Below are 18,681 nucleotides of genomic sequence, written 5' to 3' on the forward strand. Positions count from 1 at the left end.
CAGGCTGTTAGTTTCACCATGGGAGGCAGAAACTAGCAGCCCAAGTTGGAAATTGACAAGCAATTGCATCTATTAATACTGTGCAATGATACTTTATTAAACAATGCAACATACAGCCTTTAGTATTTACATCTTAAATAATAATCTAATAGCTACTAAAAACATTTTTGGAAATCCTGCAGGAAAAATTACTCTGCTATTGAGTCTGAAACTCTAACCCCAACCCCCTTTTCCCCCATTGACACAATTGTTTTTATAATGCTATTTTGCATAATTCAAGGTTTCTTTGGAACATAACTGTCACATTATAGAACTACCTGTACTCAGCTTTTTATTGTTACTATGTTCCTTCACTCGTACTTTTTAACATTTAAAAAAAATCCAGAAATAGCAAGAAAAAGTTGAGAACAGGATATCCTAAGTAAATTGGCACAAGATTAGAAATTGATCAAGACTGCGTGAGAAATCCTACTGTAACTCCAAAAAAGTGGATTATATTCAATGTAAAACCAGGTTCATGAAACAAGTATTGTATCATTATAACAGTAATAGCCTAGAACAAGGCTGTTCTGGGATGCTCAAGATATTTGAACAGAATTCACCAAGGTCCCCAATGGAACCAAACAGGACACGAGCAGAACAGTCAGCAACTTGGGAGTACCTTTACAGAATTTGCTATTTCATACGAAGTGGTTAAGGTGCAAAAATGGGGTATGCGTGTGTTTTGGGATGATGGTGGCTGATTTTCATAAAAGATTTTGCTTTAGGTAACATACGACCTGGATTTCCTGAGCTAGGAGGGATAGTTTCCATTGACCACACAACAATTTTATAACAGTAGATGCCAGAAATAAGACTAATGAACAAAAAAACCTAATGACATGATTTACAGAAAAAGCATCTAACTTAATGATGGGATTACTTATTGAAATAACCACAACAATGGTGACTGAAAAAGAAAAATTTAAAAATCTATTAAATGCTAGAAATATGAGACAGGACAGAAAATACTAAGCAGCATCTGTGGAAGGATCCAAATAGCTTCATTGCTGGATCTCAAGTGTCTCTTTAATAAGCCAAAACATCAAGTACTGGTCTCTCATGGCCAATTTACTGGGAATTTCCAGCATGGTCTCTACAAGTGGGCAGAAGCAGCTACTAAAAAATATTTTTTTACGCCACAACCTGCTTGCCCCAAATAGTTTGGAAATCAGACAATGCTAGTCAAACAAGGCTGAACAATTAAAATATGCAGGGTCTCATTTTTGAATGGGCATCAAAACAATGTCCTTAAATGGTGCTGACAAAAATTAGGCCTTTGCAACTTCTTTTGCACTCTTTCCAGCAGCCTCTGTCTAACGTAATGATACCACTGTGAGCAGCAATATCAGCAAAAGTGGCCTGCATTATAAAACAACAACACACTGGGCAAGTTGGTCATTTCATTATTACTACTTCATGAATCAAAAATGTAACCCATTGCAGTTATTTAATAGGCTATTCCTGTCCCATGAGGCAACAAAATTATAATCATGACACATCTGGAAAGGGCACAAGTTCGTCAACAATAGAAAGCTCCTGTGCCTCATTCTTTCCAAATGTCATGACCTTATGTTGATTTTAAAACTCACAGATTAATTAAAGTTGTTGTTGATTGTTTTGCTATTCCTCTGTGGAATTGTTCTACCTCAGCTGGTGCCATTTGAACAGTGTATTTTGTTGCAGCCACGCAGGGAAATAAATCTTGTAGCCCAAACAATGCAGTCAAGGTTTAAGTGCTCAAACGCGCACACTGAAATTTGTGTTTTGTTTTCCCTCCTCAAGAGAATTTATTTATGTCAGTGCAAAATTGCAATAATTTGGTTTTAGTTTTGTAGTATACATAAGTGTAATAAACAAATTTCAAAATTTCTGGTCTGCATGACAAGTATAATACACCATTGAAAGTAAGACAAAAGATCTGGGACACTTTAGAGTAGTATGCAATATTATTCCAAGCCATTTCATTTCTGAATTCAAATTAAAATATAGACCAATTACAGGTTTTCAATTAGTGGAAGTAATACCTGGAAAACAATCTCATGTTTAACGTACTGCTACCACTTCAGCGAGAAAAAAATACAATCCATTCTCCAACTATGCCTTCTGTTAAGGTAGGTCACTTTGCACTTCACTGAAATCAACCACTCAGTTGCTATCTCATTTACCTTATTACAGCTAAATTATACAAAAAGCCTTGATCCCCAAGTTTATTGATGTTGACTTTTGCATCCATACTTTAGGTCTCACAAGCTACCAGCTGTCCACTCACCAACAGAATAGTGTCAATGATCTGCTCAAAAACTCTACTCATTCATCTTAAATTCTTCAATAAAATGGCTTGGATTAATTTTCCTTTCCTCTGAAGGAGGGCAAAGCAAATCGCTGATGCCAAAGGACAAATAATGAAATGACAAAAACTATCTATATTAAAATGTTAGGATATTAGAATTCAGAAGGTTGTGGAAGGATAGCATGGGCAGCCATACAGACCAAAAGAGAGAAAGCAGAAACATTGCAAGGATAGTTCACAGATTTCTGAGTCATTTTAGTAATCCAGAGTTATGATAATTGGGCAGGAAAGTTCAGATCAATAACAATTTTAACTAAACGGTGGAGTAGGACCGTAGAACAATACATGCCCTTCGGCCCACCATGTTGTGCCGACCTTCAAACCACTCCTAAGACTATCTAACCCCTTCCTCCCACATATCCCTCTATCTAGTAATCTCTTGAACTTGACCAACGTATCAGCCTCCACCACCACCATCCTAGGCAGCGCATTCCATGCGCCAACCACTCTCTGGGTGAAAAACCCCTCTGACTTCTCCCTTGAACTTCCCACCCATTACCTTAAAGCCATGCCCTCTTGTATTGAGCATTGGTGCCCTAGGAAAGAGGTGCTGGCTGTCAACTCTATTCCTCTTAATATTTTGTATACCTCTATCATGTCTCCCCTCATCCTCCTCCTCCTCTCCAATGAGTAAAACCCTAGCTCCTTTAGTCTCTCAGAGACTGCATGATCTTCTCCTATGGTTTTGAATGACCAGATAAATACTGACCAGCACATCAGGATCTTTCATGGGCACCTGACAGAGCATATTAACTTCTGGTTTAACATCTCAAACGATGCCAAGTCTGTCAAAACTAAACTCTCCTTGTTATTACAGTAAACTAATAGTTTAGCCTGTGTGAGCCAGTCTCTCGAGTGAGGAGTGAACCACTCCCCCCCCACAAGTTTCTATCAGGATGCAAGAGTTATAAACTTTACAGACAATTACTGTAGGTTTGCCCAAAGTAAGGTGTGTGAGTTTTGCCCAACCACAATGGGGTCTTTCCTTCGGATTACAAGTCAGGAACTTGCTCTTCACCTGATTCACAAATTCAAATTTGCTTCTTGCATACCACAGAGTCATGTTTTCAAGTGGGGAGGGAAGGGGTCTCTTAAATAATTCATTCTCCTTTTAAAATGAAACTAAATGTTATAAGCAATTAATCAATAAAGTTCTGTCTTAGCATCTTCACTTTGATCAGAAAGTTGTATGATGTAGCAAATGGGGGGGGGGGGGGGGGCGGTTGGTGGGAGAGAATGAGCTATTAATGTCCCGTTCATGATTAAAGGTGGACTCTCAGGGAATGCAAGATATCCACGCAGCAGTGCATTTTTCCTACATACAAGATCACACAACAGCTCATGGTACCAGGAAACATTAAAAGGAGAAGTTGCTTTGAAGCCTTTGAAAATCGGAATAGTTTACCCATCAATTTAAACCTGTAAATTACATTCTGATACAGGTAGCAAGTCACATTTAAGCACAGCAACACATCTGCATTCACAATCCACAAATTGGTATAGCTCCATCTGCTAAGAATTTCCACATAGCACTTCATCACCATCATGCACTCCTGCCTGGGAAGCCAATTAGAGAATGTCAGGCCTTACTGAATACCAGGTTCAAAGTACAAATAGCACTAATAGGGCTGCAACAGTCTCAGAGCCTCAAGGCTTCAGTGAAACCCAAGCTAAAATGTTGGCTTCAAATTCCTGCAAAGAAATCATGCTCAAGGCAAAGACCACAGCAGGAAGAATTCTGCAGAAGGCAGGTAGGATTTGGTTTCTTCACCAGCAGAGGTGCTCCAGGCCCCACCTTCTACTCTGCAACTGAATGAATCCTTTTACAAAACATAGAAAGACACCCATACGAAGCAGAACTGCACTATTCAGCCTTACATTAGTGAAACTAGTGTTAAGGGCCACCTGTACAGAGACTAATGGCCCATAAGTTCTCAGCAATTTATATTAACGCACATGAAATATGCCTTAAAGGCTGTCATCACACTGGATTCATGTATTGTTAATCTTTTCAGCCAGAATTTGTGTTGAGCCACAACTAAATTCAGACTTCTCTCATAATCTACCTTGAACACAACAAAATCAAACTGCATCGATGAAACACATTAAACAAACATCTCAATGAAGTCTTGCAAAAAAATGTTGAAACAAGATGGGCAACAAAAAAAAGGGTTCAAGGAGGAGATGTTTAGAGAAGGAATGGCAAATGATAGAATATGTGGCCATGGTCCAGGAAGTAATTCCTAATCAATCCTTGGATCCATTTGTTGTCTTAATGGGGGAGGGGAAAGAGTCCACATCCATTGTTGCATTAGTTCTACTCTCAAGAATCCACATGGCAGGCCAAATCCATATTCTGGACATTATTATTGCTCTCCAAACATGCAATAGAATATTAGTTGCATTCAGGTTTTGTATTTCAGCAGCCCGGTCCAAGATTATGAACACATTTTCAAAATTTCCTGTGGTTCTACAATTCTAGAATAAAAATTAGTGTTAGTAATTATAGTCCCGATAATTTTGATTGCTGTAAAAACCCATCTGGCTTATGAGTGTCCTTCAGGAAAGGGACATTTGCCATCCTTGCTGTCTAACCCACATGTCACTGCAGTGACAACAATAAATGCCCACTCATTTCAAAAAAAATTAGGAATGGATAATAAATGCTGGCCTTGCAAGACCAAACAAAATGCAAAACCATTGCATTCACACAACATTATTGGTGATTGGTTTATTATTACATGTACAGAGGATACAATGAAAAGCTTTTCTTTGCATGCGAACCAGACAGATCATTTCCATAAATAAGTACAAAAGGAGTACAAAGGGAAAAGCAAGAACACAATGCAGAATATAGCGTTACAGTTACAGAGAAAGTGCAGGTAGACAAATAATGTGAAAGGGCCATGACAATGTGGACTGAGAGATGAAGAATTCAGCTTTAGTTGTACGAGGTCCATTCAAGAGTCTTATAACGGAGGGATAGAAGCCCTTGAGTCTGGTGTGCATGTTTTCAAGCTTCTGCCTGATGGAAGGGGGGTGGGAAGAAGAGAGAATGACTGTGGTGGGAGGGGTCTTTGATTATGTTGGCTGCTTTCCCAAGGCAGCAGGAAGTGTAGACAGAATCAATGGAGGGGAGGCTAGTGTTTGTGATAGTCTGGGCTGTGTCACACAATTCTCTGCAATTTCTTGTAGTGTTGGACAGAACAGTTGCCATACCAAGCTGTGATGCATCTGAATAGAATGCTTTCTACAGTGTAGCTATAAAAATCTGCAACCAATGAAAAACTTAAATCCTTCACAGCTTAGTACTTTTGAAGTATAGACCAATTACAAAGTAGGAGAGACAGCAGCCAATTTATGCATAGCAAGCTTCTATAAACAAGTATTGAACAAGAGATAAATATTAGCCATGGCACAATGGAGAACCTCTATGCACTTTGCACTTCAGTAGCAAGAGATTTTTGACTTCAAATCCATCTGAGAAAGCAGTGCATCTGTTTAGCACATCAACTGAAAGCACCTCTGACAGCACAACTGTGATGGGTTGAAATGTCAGCCCAGTTTTCTGTGGTCAAATCTCTTCAAAATTTGCAATCTTTGACCTTAAGTGAACTCGTAACTATCATTTCCTCATCCACCAAAACCAAACTCTAAATGACCTGCAGGGAACACATGCAGCTGAAGCAAACCTTCAGGAAAAAGTATACAAAATGAAAATAACCCAGCATAGAGAATTACAGCAAATGAGTTTTAAAAGTAACTGATACTTTAATTCAAAAGGGAAATTACTGCAACGTCCTAGAAGTTAGGAAATAGGCTGCCCTTTTGCAGCATATTAAAGTATTTCTGTGTGAACATAAAACCACAACACCATGCAATAATTCTGACCATTGGCAAGACGAAAAACACTACTTCAGAAAATGCCGATGATGGAAGTAAAGTTACATGGAATGTACAGAAAGACATTTGTCCCAAGTGGGACATGCCTGATTTTATGTTCAATACAAGCACCCTATGCACTTTCATCAAATCCTTCCATTCCATTGGCAAAAGACTGTTTGAAGTAAAGTTAGCAACAAAGGCAGGAAATGTGTTTTTATTCCTGCCTCAGGTTGCACTTTGTGAACAACACAAGATAAATGGAGATAAAAGTTCAGTTAACCTTTAAGGATTTTTTTGGATGATATTAGAGGGAGAAGCCAAAATGAAAAAAAAGTCTTTTCAATAAATAAAGTCAGAGTCACAGAGCACAGAAACAGGCCTTTTGGCCCACCACATCTATGCCGATCTTTTTTACCCATCTGCACTAATTGCATTTGCCTGTATCAGGACCGTTATCCTATGCCTCATCTATTTGTACCCATCTAAATGCCCCTTTTACAATAGTAACCGTATCCAATCCCACCACCTCCTCTGGCAGTGCATTTCAGATATCAACCATCGTGTAAAAAAAAATCCCTCAGATCCCTTTAAAATTTCTTCCTCTAACCTACATCTATGCCCACTTGTTTTTTGATTCTATTTTATCAATGCTTACGTACTTTTCTCAGATCACCCCCCCACCCTCCTTTACTCCAGGGAGGACAAGCTAATCCTATACAATCGGTCTCCATAACTAAAGTCCTCTGATCCAGAGTCATAAAAATTATACAGCATCGATGCAGACTAAGGGGTGTTCCTGAGCTGGTCCTATCTGCCTGCATTAGGCCCATATCCCTCTAAACCTCTTCTATCCATGTACTTGTCAGAATATCTTTCTGATCATTGTAACTGTACCCACCTCTACCACTTCCTCTGCAGCTCATTCCACATACCCATATAAGTGTGGAAAAACTTACCTCTTAGATCCCTTTCAAATCTTTCCCCTCTCATCATAGACCTACCTCTCACCTTAGACTCCCCTACCCTGGGGAAAAAAAGACTGACAATTCACCTCATCTACAGGCTTCATAATTTTACATACCTCTATAAAAAGGGACACTTCACCCTCCTATGCTCCAGGGAAAACAACCTATCCTATCTCTTAGAATCAGAGCAGTACAGCAATGGGAACAGGCCCTTCATCCCAACTCATCTATTCCAACCATAGCACCCACCAAGGTAATCCCATTTGCCACTTTTGCCCCATATCCCTCTAACCCCTCCTTATCCAAGTACTTATCCAAATGTCTTTTGAATGTTATTATACCTGCCTCAACTACTTTCTCTGGCCATGTATAACCACCCTCTACGTGAAGAAGTTGCTCCTCAGATCCCTTTTAACTCTCACCTTAAACCTCTAGTTTCGAGTTCCCCTTCCATGGGGAAGTACGTGCATTCACCCCATCTATACCCCTCATGATTTTATACACACTAACTCAAGCCCTCCAGTCCCAGCAACATCCTCATGAGTCTTTTCTGCACCCTCTCTAGCTTAATCACATCCTTCTTTTATAATGGAGACCATAACTGCACACAATATTCCATGTGGTCTCACTAATGTCTTATTGGGAAAGGGAAAGAGGCTGCTTCTAATGTTGTACCCAGACTTCTCATCAGAATCTGAGGCAGGTTGGTTTTACCTTAGTGATGACGTGTTGAAATGCATCTTTTGCGTAGAGTGTTCTGGGGGCAGCCCGCAAGTGTTGCCACTCATCCAGTGCTGACATAGCATGCCCAAAGCTCCTAACTTGTACGAGTTTGGAATGTGGGAGGAAACCAGAGCACCTGGAGGAAACCCACACAGTCACGGGGAGAATGTACAAACTCCTTACAGACAGTGGCTGGAATTGAACCTGGGTCGCTGGCACTGTAATAGCATTATGCTAACCACTACACTACCGTCCCACCCATAAAAGCAGGAAGACCCAAAAAAAAACAAATGCAGAAGACCATAATATGATAGGGATTTCATGTTTAGTGGCATTTAACACCACGATTCACATATTACGGTTTCCATACCAGAATCAAAGGCCACATTTCCCGACGCCATTCCTAATTACTGTTGAAACAAGTACTTTGCACCCAACAGGCTTGATAAAATAGGAACTCACATAGTCAAATAATGCTCAATTTGGCAGATGGAAATTATCCACAAAGGACTACAAAATACATTTTAAACAACACTGCTTCTCAGGGGTAAAAATACAGAGAATGCATCACATTAATACTTTGCTATTTGTGAGGGATAAGGGCATAGACTTTCTGCAGATAATAAAAACAAAATCACAGATACCTCCAAGGCTAGTGGCAATAACACCAAGACCGCAATGACATATAGCAGTCAATCCTCTCATGGATATAGCAACTTCAATACAAGTTTCAGCTGGTCAGAACAGACTAATGATGTTTCACTACTTGCCAGCACAAGAAATGCAATTCATCTCAAAGCAAACTGGATTCACCTGACACTACTGGAAAGGGCTCTGGAGCAACACATTATTGAGAGTGTTGGCAAATATAACATGACTGACCTTGTTCATTAGGCAGCAGATGATAGTATACATTAAAAAATAGGGACGTATGGGAGATCAAATCTGAAATTTAGCAGAGTCTATTGCACATCATCATTTTCAGAGTCCCCCCCCTTGATTTATCAAACCAGAGTACAATTTGTGTAAATGGAATGATGTAGAAGGCATTATTCAGAACCCCAGCAGCTCTGGATTTATACCATATAGCTACAATGCAAAGTAGCCTAGGCTACAGGTGGATTTTGTGACTGCTAGTTACTGTGGCTTTATATACTGTATTTAAGGATAGCATCCAACACATTTGGCAGGATGGAAACAGATGGCAGCAAAAAAAAAACCATGACCACCAATAATTTGCACATTTCTCACTGAACTGTCTCTTATAAGTCTACACCATCATTTTCTTTTTTAAAAAGAAAAGTATTAAAGCTTTTGTACTTTTGGAGCACTTCCACTACTAACTATTCAGGAAGCACCAAGAATTGTCAGTGCACTTTGACTGGAGGGAGTTCTCTAGCCAAGTGAGACCCTGCAATTTGGGGCAGAGAGGAAATGTGGGATGGTGGAGGGGAAAGATTGCAGTTTGTGATCAATTAGTAGGCAATTTCAATAAAATCAAAACATTCATCAAATCAAAGTTGTAGCTAGAGAACCCATCTCTCTGAGAGGTATGTGAAATAGTCCAGTTCTACTCAGGGTCTCCCTCAAATCTTGTACCCAGTACATTGGGCACCATATTCATGCTGCTTTCTATTCTATTACAGAACTCAAATGGTTTCATCAACTTTACAGCTAATTTCCACCCCACTCTCACATGGTCCATTTTTTTAAAACTCACCTCTTCCCTTCCACGACTTGAACTCCACCATAGGACACAGTTAACAACAAATATCCAAAATAAGCTCACAGACTCCCACAGCCATATTGACTACATCTCCTATCACTCTGCTTCAAGAACCATTCCGTCCTTACCGTTTGTCCAGCTCTTTCATATTTGTTCTGATAATGACAATTTCCATATCGGTGCTTCAAAGATATCTCCTATAACCCTCAACTGTGGTATTCTCTTCACCATTGTTGGAAATGTTTACAAACATATCTGTTCCATTCTCCATTCTCATTCTCTCATCCCATCCATAGCAAGGATAGGGCTCCTCTTATTTTCCACCCAACCAGGCTCCATTTTCAACACATCCTCTGTAACTTCAATGCAATCTTCCACCAGACATCTCTCCCTTCACTCCTCTTTCAGCATCCCAGAAGGGTCTGTTCCTTCCACAATTCCTGGGTTCTTCTTCCATATCCACTAACACCCATTCCCCTGCTAATGGCAACTTCTGAGTAACCACATCTTTTTGGGTCACTAGATGGTGGCAGGGGCAAACACTCCTTCAAGGTGAAGCAGCAATTCACATGCTCTTCTAATTTAGTGTACTTCCCCCAACTTAAAAAGGTACTGCATTTGGTGCCCAGAACTTAGTCTCCTCAATATTGCAGAAACCAAATGCAGATTCAGTGACCACTCTGGAACACACCTCCGTTCAGTCACCACAGCTGACATGAGCCTTCAGTTGTTTGTCGCTTAAATTCTGTTGACCTCCTGACCTGTATTTCCAACATTTCCCATTTCTTTATTTCAAACTAATATGTCCCCAGTTGCCAGTATCCAAAACCTATTTAGATAATTTCTGGGAATACGAATTCACCAAATAATTAGTTAAACAAGTAGAGGTAGCTTGGGCAAATAATTAAAGGGAGACATAAGCCGGACATAAAATATTCTTAAAATGTCCTTTTCCTTCCAAGTGATTGACATAAAAGTCTTCAGCTGCACCTTTTTTGGGGTGGTGGGTGGTTTATGGAAAAAAATCAAAATGACATGGTATTCAGCATGTACCAATGACGTCTCTGCAGCAGAGGCTTTGGCAGGCAAACTAAGTGGCAGCTGAGTTCAGCAAGGGCAGTGAGGGCCAAGAAACAGCACACTTTGAAATCACTGGCATGCAGAACATAAGCAAGCAAGCAGTGGGTCAGACAACTTGGTCCAGAAGGATTAAGGGCTGATAATCACTATGAATTCTTTGTTGGAATTATATAAACACACAGATAGGAACTTCTAAGAAATTCACAACCAAAATGCACCAAAAATAGTTCCAGTTCTTCCCCCCACCCCTTTTATTTAGTGGCAAATGAGAGCAGAATCAGAATTTATAGTAGTCACTCTCTAACCCCATTCATGCCTACTCATAGTCAGCTACCTACACAATGACAAAGACAGCACTGGAAGGCATTTATACAATGTTAATGTATGCAAGACCTGTCCCGTCACACGTGGTGATGGGCTTCGTGAACAATACAATTTGGTTGTCAGGAATGATGGGAGTCTCCACAAAATTGGCATTGATCTCCCACCTCCATCAATTTAGCAAACATTTTTGGATGTGGGAATATTTCCAGGCCTGTCTCAATGAAAGATCATTCCATTTACTTACAAAAACTAATCCTTGTTTTGCTATTGGGGCATTACTTTCTTGAATCAGTCCTGAAGCACTGAACTGAAATATCAACTGTTTCCTTCTCCACAGATGCTGCTTGTCCTTCTGAAGATTTCCTACATTTGATATTTTTACTTAAATCTATCCAGAATACATGCCTTAAGCAGCCACCTTGTAGATCCAAGCATGCAGCTGTTGGAATGTATTTTGACACACACTGATAATTGCCCTGCTTTTGCCCTTCATAATCCAGCCACAGAGTAATACAGCATGGAAACAGCTTTTGGCCCAACTCATCTCTGCCAACCAAGATACCCATGTAAGCTAGTCCCATTTGCTTGCATTTGGCCCACATCCCTCTAAACCTCTTGCTAAAATGAAGTTTACTTCTCATCTTATTTCACTTTCCATCCCAAGAAACCTTTATGATGCTGAAGAACCTCGAAATATTCTACTCTGAAAATAACAGACATGTACATGGGTTTTGGTAGAGAATGTGGCAGAAATATGTTTAGGGAGTGGATGCATTCGTCTATATAACAAGATCTTAACAAATAGTAGGCCATTTATCACTTCAAGATCATTGCCGAACAACTTTTACCTCAACAATATTTTCCTGCAATCCCATATTCCTCCAATATCCAAAAATCTGTTGATCTCAGCTTCGACTGCCAGCAGTGACAAAGCATCCACAGCCCTCCAGTAAAGAACTCCAGAAATTCACCATCTTCCAAGTGAAGGGACTCTTCATCCCAGTTCTAATTTGGCTTGCACCTTATTTTGAGACTGACTCCCATGGGAAATATCCTCTCCATAATTACCATGTTGAACCCTGTCAGAATTTTCTATGTTGGATGGGGGATATGGAGTTAGAAGCTCAGGTCAAGCTCACATAGGCAAAGAGACTTCCACAGTCTAGTTAGGAACAAGTGATCAGGAGGAGGATGGAATTTGTAGCTGGAATTGAAGAAAATTTGGTCATCCCAGTGTTTAGTAGAGATTGCAATTTATCCAGGGCTCTATGTTGATACAAATAAACAAACAGGTCTGGGTAAAATCAAGAGAGCAACTGAGGTTGTCTGGGGGTGGTTGGCATTGAAGTAATCCGAACATCTCTCAAGATAATCAGTAGTGGACAACATGCAAGTCACAGAAAGGAAAAGGGCCAAGGTTAGATCTGTGGGCTTTCCAGTAAATAACCATGCAGGGGAGAGAAACAACCAGTGAAAAAGATTATGTGTCTACAGCTGACTAAGGCAGTCTCATTCAGCTAGATGAAGAAGTGAGCACGGAGGATGGTGCAATCAACCACACAGAGTCATAGACAAGGATGAATATTATGCACCATGGTCAAATCAGGTGAAAGTCAGGTTTTACACAAGGTCTTCTTCAGTGCTGTAGCTGGAATAGAAATCTGATTCAAACATGGATAATTTCATTTATTTTAAACAGATTACACTTTCTCAAGCAAAGACCACAACAGAATTGATGGGAGTTTAATGAGATATTATCCCAATGGAACATCACTATTTTTCTTTGGATTGTTTACCTTTGGAAAAGCCTGAACTATTGAGAAAAACAGACATATATGAAGCAGCCTAAACTGTTATATTAATGTAATACTATCAAAAGAATATAAAGATGAAAAATTTGTCACCTATATTGAATTACAAGCTGCCATATATATGCAATACCTCAATTTCCCGATATGTTGATATATTATTCCACTGGAAAACACTCATTTATGGTTTTGTTACTACCAGACTTGCCTACAAAACACTTGTGACCATCAAATGCCCTCTAAATCTGATATTACTGAAACACTAAAGCAACTATGGATCTGCTTAATCACTTCTGCACTGCCATTACCAGAGTTGTCATGGGGATAAGCTGTAAACGAGCTCACCTGGTTGATGAGTTAATAGGGACAATGTTAGACACCTTATAGGCACTGAAATGAAGGGTGTTAGAGAAGGAGGACACAAACACAAAAAAAGATTATTATAAAATGCAGAGCTGGTGGACGTGGGAGACTTATGCTAAAGCAGAGAGGAAAAACTGAGTCTGCATCACAGATGAATTGGCTGGTTCTTAAACAGAGAATGCAAATTCCCCAAGTTGTAGAATTCAATGTCCGAGTCCAGAAGGCTGCATCATGCCCAGACGGAAGATGAGGTGCTGTTCCTCAAGCAGTAACCCACAGACAAATAGGCCTGTGTACACGTCCAAGGTCAGCATCCAACCCCAGTCCCTGGCAGCACCACCTGCTGAACCAGCATGCCACCCAGTTAAGCTGTCTCTGTCATTTCCCTCAACCCACCAAGCCAGGCTGCCTCCAAAGACCTCCTGCCTAAGCCTTTAACCAAGAAGATTTTCTAGTTTCTTTCATGATCTCTCCAAGCTCATCTTGTCTATGGGGCCAGTTTCCTACTCCTTTAGTCTTATACCCAACAGAATGATGATCAACCAACTTCCCTTCCAGCTCCCATAAACAACCACTCTTGGCCTACTGCCTTATCACCCATCTCCTTTTTCTCTTCAAATCCATATTGATTTTTTTTTGAAGATGTTCAAATTCATCACTCCTGTCATGGTACCAAAATTGCTCCAATATCTAACCCTGTGTCTCTCATACGAGGGCTACACCACTAGAACAAGAAATTTATTGTAATTTTTTGTCTGCCCACAGCCTCACACCATTATTGATCAATAGATCATTGCTGTCAGCCAGCTGGTGGATTCTATTCACTTACTCATACTTAATCACCAGCAATTACATGATTACGCATTTTTTCTGATGCAGTTTCTGTAAACTGCCTCAAATTTCACTGCATCCCAGGTACTACGCAAATGCTAATTGTTGTCGATACGCTTAAAAACTCTAAGCAACAAAACATAATATAAAATAATGAAGTGACAATGCTCACAAGGCAAGGAATTTATATCTTGTGACGTCATTTAAGCAACTTAATTTGATCATTGTTTGTAATCCACCCCATCTGTTCTGCACCTTCTTTATCCAAGGAGTCAAACCTGCAGTGTAATTTATCCAACCCATGAGCTCTGCTTAAGTGACCTGCTAATCCCTGGTGTACCACTTAGTCTGTGCATTGGACTGCAAACATTGGTTGGTTTTATTTTAGTGAACTATACAGGCTTTGCATTTCAGAAAAAGCCACCATCTGACCACCAAACTGTCAACAGGGAAACAGCTTTCCAAGCCAATTTCAAAAGAAATATATTCCTTTTATATTGATGGAGCTGGTTGATGATTTTTATGCACCATAAGAGATGCTATTGCTAGGAAATTAAGTAATACTGAACCTGCAGCATCCAAATAAACTAATCCCACATCAGCTATATGTGAACAGCATCTACCCCAAGCTCCCTATTTTGCCCAAGTCCACTTACCTCATTAACTATCCTGTTGTTCCTCAATAAGACAGAATTCCTCTCAATTTAAGTAGAGCCTTACAAGGGACTATGAAGTAGTCTCCCAAATTCAGTTTAATTTGTTCTGTTTGTTGTTTGAATCTACATGCCTGTGATACTACTGCAAGCAAATCTTTCACTGTACCTGTACCTCACTGTACTTGTGCACGACAATAAACTCAACTCAACAAAGGCTTTAATACCATTAGTCTGTGCTCTATTTAGCTCACTGTCTTCAAGTACAACACACTTTAACCACCAGAGTCATTACCCTTCCACAACAGTGCTTTACAAAAATGACATGGCTTCTGCAGCAGTGCAAGCAAGATCACACCTGTCTGTCCCACACTGAACAATTTTACACAATCACACAGTGCATGCTGGAAAATGTATCAGAGGACACAATGCTTTTGCCGCTTTTTTGCTTAGCAAATTCAGTTTAACTCAAAAGACAAATGAACTTTAAAAAAAATTTAGGAGAAGCACATAATGGAAGCTTGCAGAAATTCAATCTTGCTGGGATGCCATCTAGGCCCAAACACTCCCAAAAAGCGATGGCAAAACCAGCAAAGAATCAGGGGAATAGTTTAGTAAATATTTCACAAGAAATAATTTAAAAACAAAAATTATATGATGATGTAACATAGGAGGGTATTCAACCCATCGCCTCTGTAAAACAGTAGAGGACTATCTAGCTCCAGTTCTCTGCCCTTTCCCCACAGCCCTGCTGTCTTCAAAAGATACCTGCAAAAGCAGCCAAGCGAACTTCTGATTGAGAAGCCTGATAAGCCTTCATAAGCTAATTTGGGAAGGCCACGTCACTTGCCTGCCCAAATAGAGACTCCTCCTATGACAGAACTCTGAATAAATTATCAGGAAGATAGAGGATATGATTTTGGGATGCACTCAAAGACTCCTTGAAAAATGCAACAACCCCACTGACTGCTAGGAATCTCTGGCTCACAACCACTCAAAAGTGAAGGAGCACTTGGGATATTGAAAACCTTGAGGTCATGTAAAAGGAACACTCAAAAGCCCTGCATAATCAATGGAAGGAACGCACCCACCTATCCAACCAACCACCTACTCAGTCAGATACAGCCTGTCCCATCTGAGGCCTCATTAGGCACTTAGAAATCTACAAGACAAGTTTCCTTCATTCTAAGGGACTTCTGAAGAAAGATTTATGCTATAATAAAGTCATGTTGTGAAAACCTACTCATCCATGATTAGCCTCTTCTCCTTAGACAGTCCCCAGGGACAGTGGAGGACTTACTTGCAGTCTTCTGGGTTCTGCAATGACTGATGAAGTCGATGTGGGATCCACACACTTCGCCACAGATGAGGCTGGAAGTGCTTGGCAAAGCAAGTGGAGCAGGTAGCTTGGGAAGTGGTGCACTCCTTCTGCCATTCACTCTAGGCTTCTGTATGCTCCTAACATAGAGCTGAGGTTCCCTGTGCCAATCCAAATGCTTCCCCTCCACTTCAAATGGTAAAGTAATGGGGATTTCCAGGAATTAATAAGAATGCCGCACCTTTTCTTAGAAGACTTTGAGAACATCCTTGAACCTTTTCCTCTGCACACCTGGTAATCTTTTTCCACAACAGAACTCAAGAATATAGTGCGTTTTAGGCAAGCATATGACACAAACTGCCCCAAAGTGCAATGATAGATGTTGATCTGGTTTGCTCATTTGCAATGGATTGAGGATTTTTGCAGAAACAGTGTTGGCAGTGCCCCTTCACTGCTCTTAGGGGGTCTGCTGTGGGTAGTCCAAGTCTCAGAAGCTTATGGAAGGGCAAGAATCACTGTCACCAAGTTGACCACTGTCTTTGTGCCAGGTTTGGTGCAAAGTTAAAGGTGACAGGCAATTTCATTATCAATGTATGCCTTCACTGACAGGTAGTTTCCAAGATATGGGAAATTGGCCATATAGAAATTGGGGTCACCTTGATTGTAAAGTAGACATGATGTAGACTGAACATACCCATTATACCTGTGAAATATCTCCATGCCAACAGGAGGCTGGAGTGATTTGCCTGGTGACTAACCGATTGTAAAATCGCAAAATTTTTAAGCATGTGACATCCAAACATTTGGATTAGGATCAGGAATAGGCTACCTGATATCTCAAGTATGCTCCACTATACAAGAAGCAGCATGGCTAATCTGACTGCATTCTCAACTCCACATTCATGCTCATGTGCAATGACCTTTCAAGTATCTACCACCGCCTTAAAAACATCCAAACAACCTGCTTTCACCATCCTTTGTGGGAGAGAGTTCTGAAGACTCCACTTTCAGAAAAACTGCACCTCAGCTGTCTTAATTTTACTTTTAAAAAGTGATCTAGTTCTAGATTTTCCCCACAAGAGGAAACATCCTCTCCATATCCACGGTTAAAATCCTTCAGGCTCTTAATAGTTTCAAGCAAGTCTCATCTCACTCTTCTAATCAATAGTGGATTCATGCTGTGAACATATTTGGACACCACTGCACATCCAGGCATCTCCATGATTGTGCATATAACATGCAGAAAACTCAAAGGTAATTTGGTGTTCCCCAACTGTGCAGCAAGTAAATTATGTTGTTATATCACATATAAACATCTTGCACAAGAAATTTTAAGGACTTAAGCTCCTGCTTGCTATCTTAGAGTTTCCTTCCGTTCTTTGCTTCCCACTTTTTCCCCCAAGCAGTTTAAAATGCACTTTAACTTTTCTAATTCTGAAGAATGCTCATTGACCTCAGATTTAACTGAAATGCTTCTCTTTGCTCAGTTCCTGCCTTACATCCTTTTGTCTTCCCTAGCCTTCTCTTAAATGTAGGCATTATGTCAATTGCCTCATATCAAAGTTCAGCATCCATATTGGTAGATGGGTTTATTATTGTCACATATACTGAGGTACCATGAAAAAGTTTGTTTTGCATGCTATTCATACAGATCAGTTCATCACATTAGTGCATTGAGGTAGTAGAAGGGAAAATAATAAGAGAATGCAGAATAAAGTCTTACAGTTACAGACAAAATGCAGTGCAGGCAGACAGACAATAAGGTGCAAGGCCATAACAAGGCAGATTGTGAGATCAAGAGTCCAGCTTATCATACAAGGGTACCATTCAATAGTCTTATACCAGCAGGATAGAAGCTGTCCTTGACTCTGATGCTATGAGCTTTCAGGCTTTTGTATCTTCTGCCTGATGGGAGAAGGGGAGAAGACAGAATGACCGGGATGAGAGGGGACTTTGATTATGTTGGCTGCTTTACCAAGGAAGTGAGAAGTGTAGACAGAATCCATGGAGGGGAAGCTGGTTTCTAGGATATGCCGAGCTGCGTCCACAACACACTGCAGTTTCTTGCAGTCTCAGGCAGAGCAGTTGCCATGCCAAGCCAAGATGCATCCAGATAGGATGCTTTCTATGGTGCATCCATAGAAATTGCTGAGGGTCAAAGGGGACATGCCAAATTTATTTAACCTCCTGAGGATGCAGAGGCACTGGTGAGCTTCCTTGGCCATGGCACCTATGTGGTTGGACCAGGACAGGCTATTGGTGATGTTCATTCCTAGTAACTTGAGGTTCTCAAACCTCTTGACCTCAGTGCCATTGATGTAAACAGGAAGTCAACAGCCAGCTCTTTTGTGTTGTTGATATTGAGGGAAAGGTTGTTGTCAAGACACCATGTCACTACATTATATGCCAAAATGCCCTGCGTGCCATTGGTTTAGTGGAAATTATTTGTTAGTTCCTTGGGAACATTTGGCAAAGTAAATCTTGATGAGGTGGGAATCAATGATTGATATTGCATACACAAAATCTGAATGGCTCTTTGCTATAGTGTGCTGGCAGCAAAATAGTAAATGCCTGGGGCAAGGACAACTTTAGTTCTTCCCAAATTTTAGTTCC

General features: G+C 40.3%; 1 protein-coding gene across 3 annotated transcripts in view; it reads right to left on the reverse strand.

Moving 5' to 3' along the window:
- Positions 1-18,681, reverse strand: part of fbxo8 (F-box protein 8) — a 55,713-nt gene that overhangs the window by 35,269 nt on the left and 1,763 nt on the right. Inside the window, exon 1 of one of the 3 annotated variants that reach the window (XM_052020532.1) lies at positions 17,911-17,933. The exons of the other annotated variants lie outside the window; for them this stretch is intronic. The gene's annotated coding sequence lies outside the window, so the exon portion shown is untranslated. Of the gene's footprint in view, positions 1-17,910; positions 17,934-18,681 lie in introns of those variants that run through there. 3 annotated transcript variants of the gene reach the window in all.

Source organism: Pristis pectinata, chromosome 7 (genome assembly GCF_009764475.1).
Source record: "Pristis pectinata isolate sPriPec2 chromosome 7, sPriPec2.1.pri, whole genome shotgun sequence".
In the NCBI taxonomy this organism is placed as follows: domain Eukaryota; kingdom Metazoa; phylum Chordata; class Chondrichthyes; order Rhinopristiformes; family Pristidae; genus Pristis; species Pristis pectinata.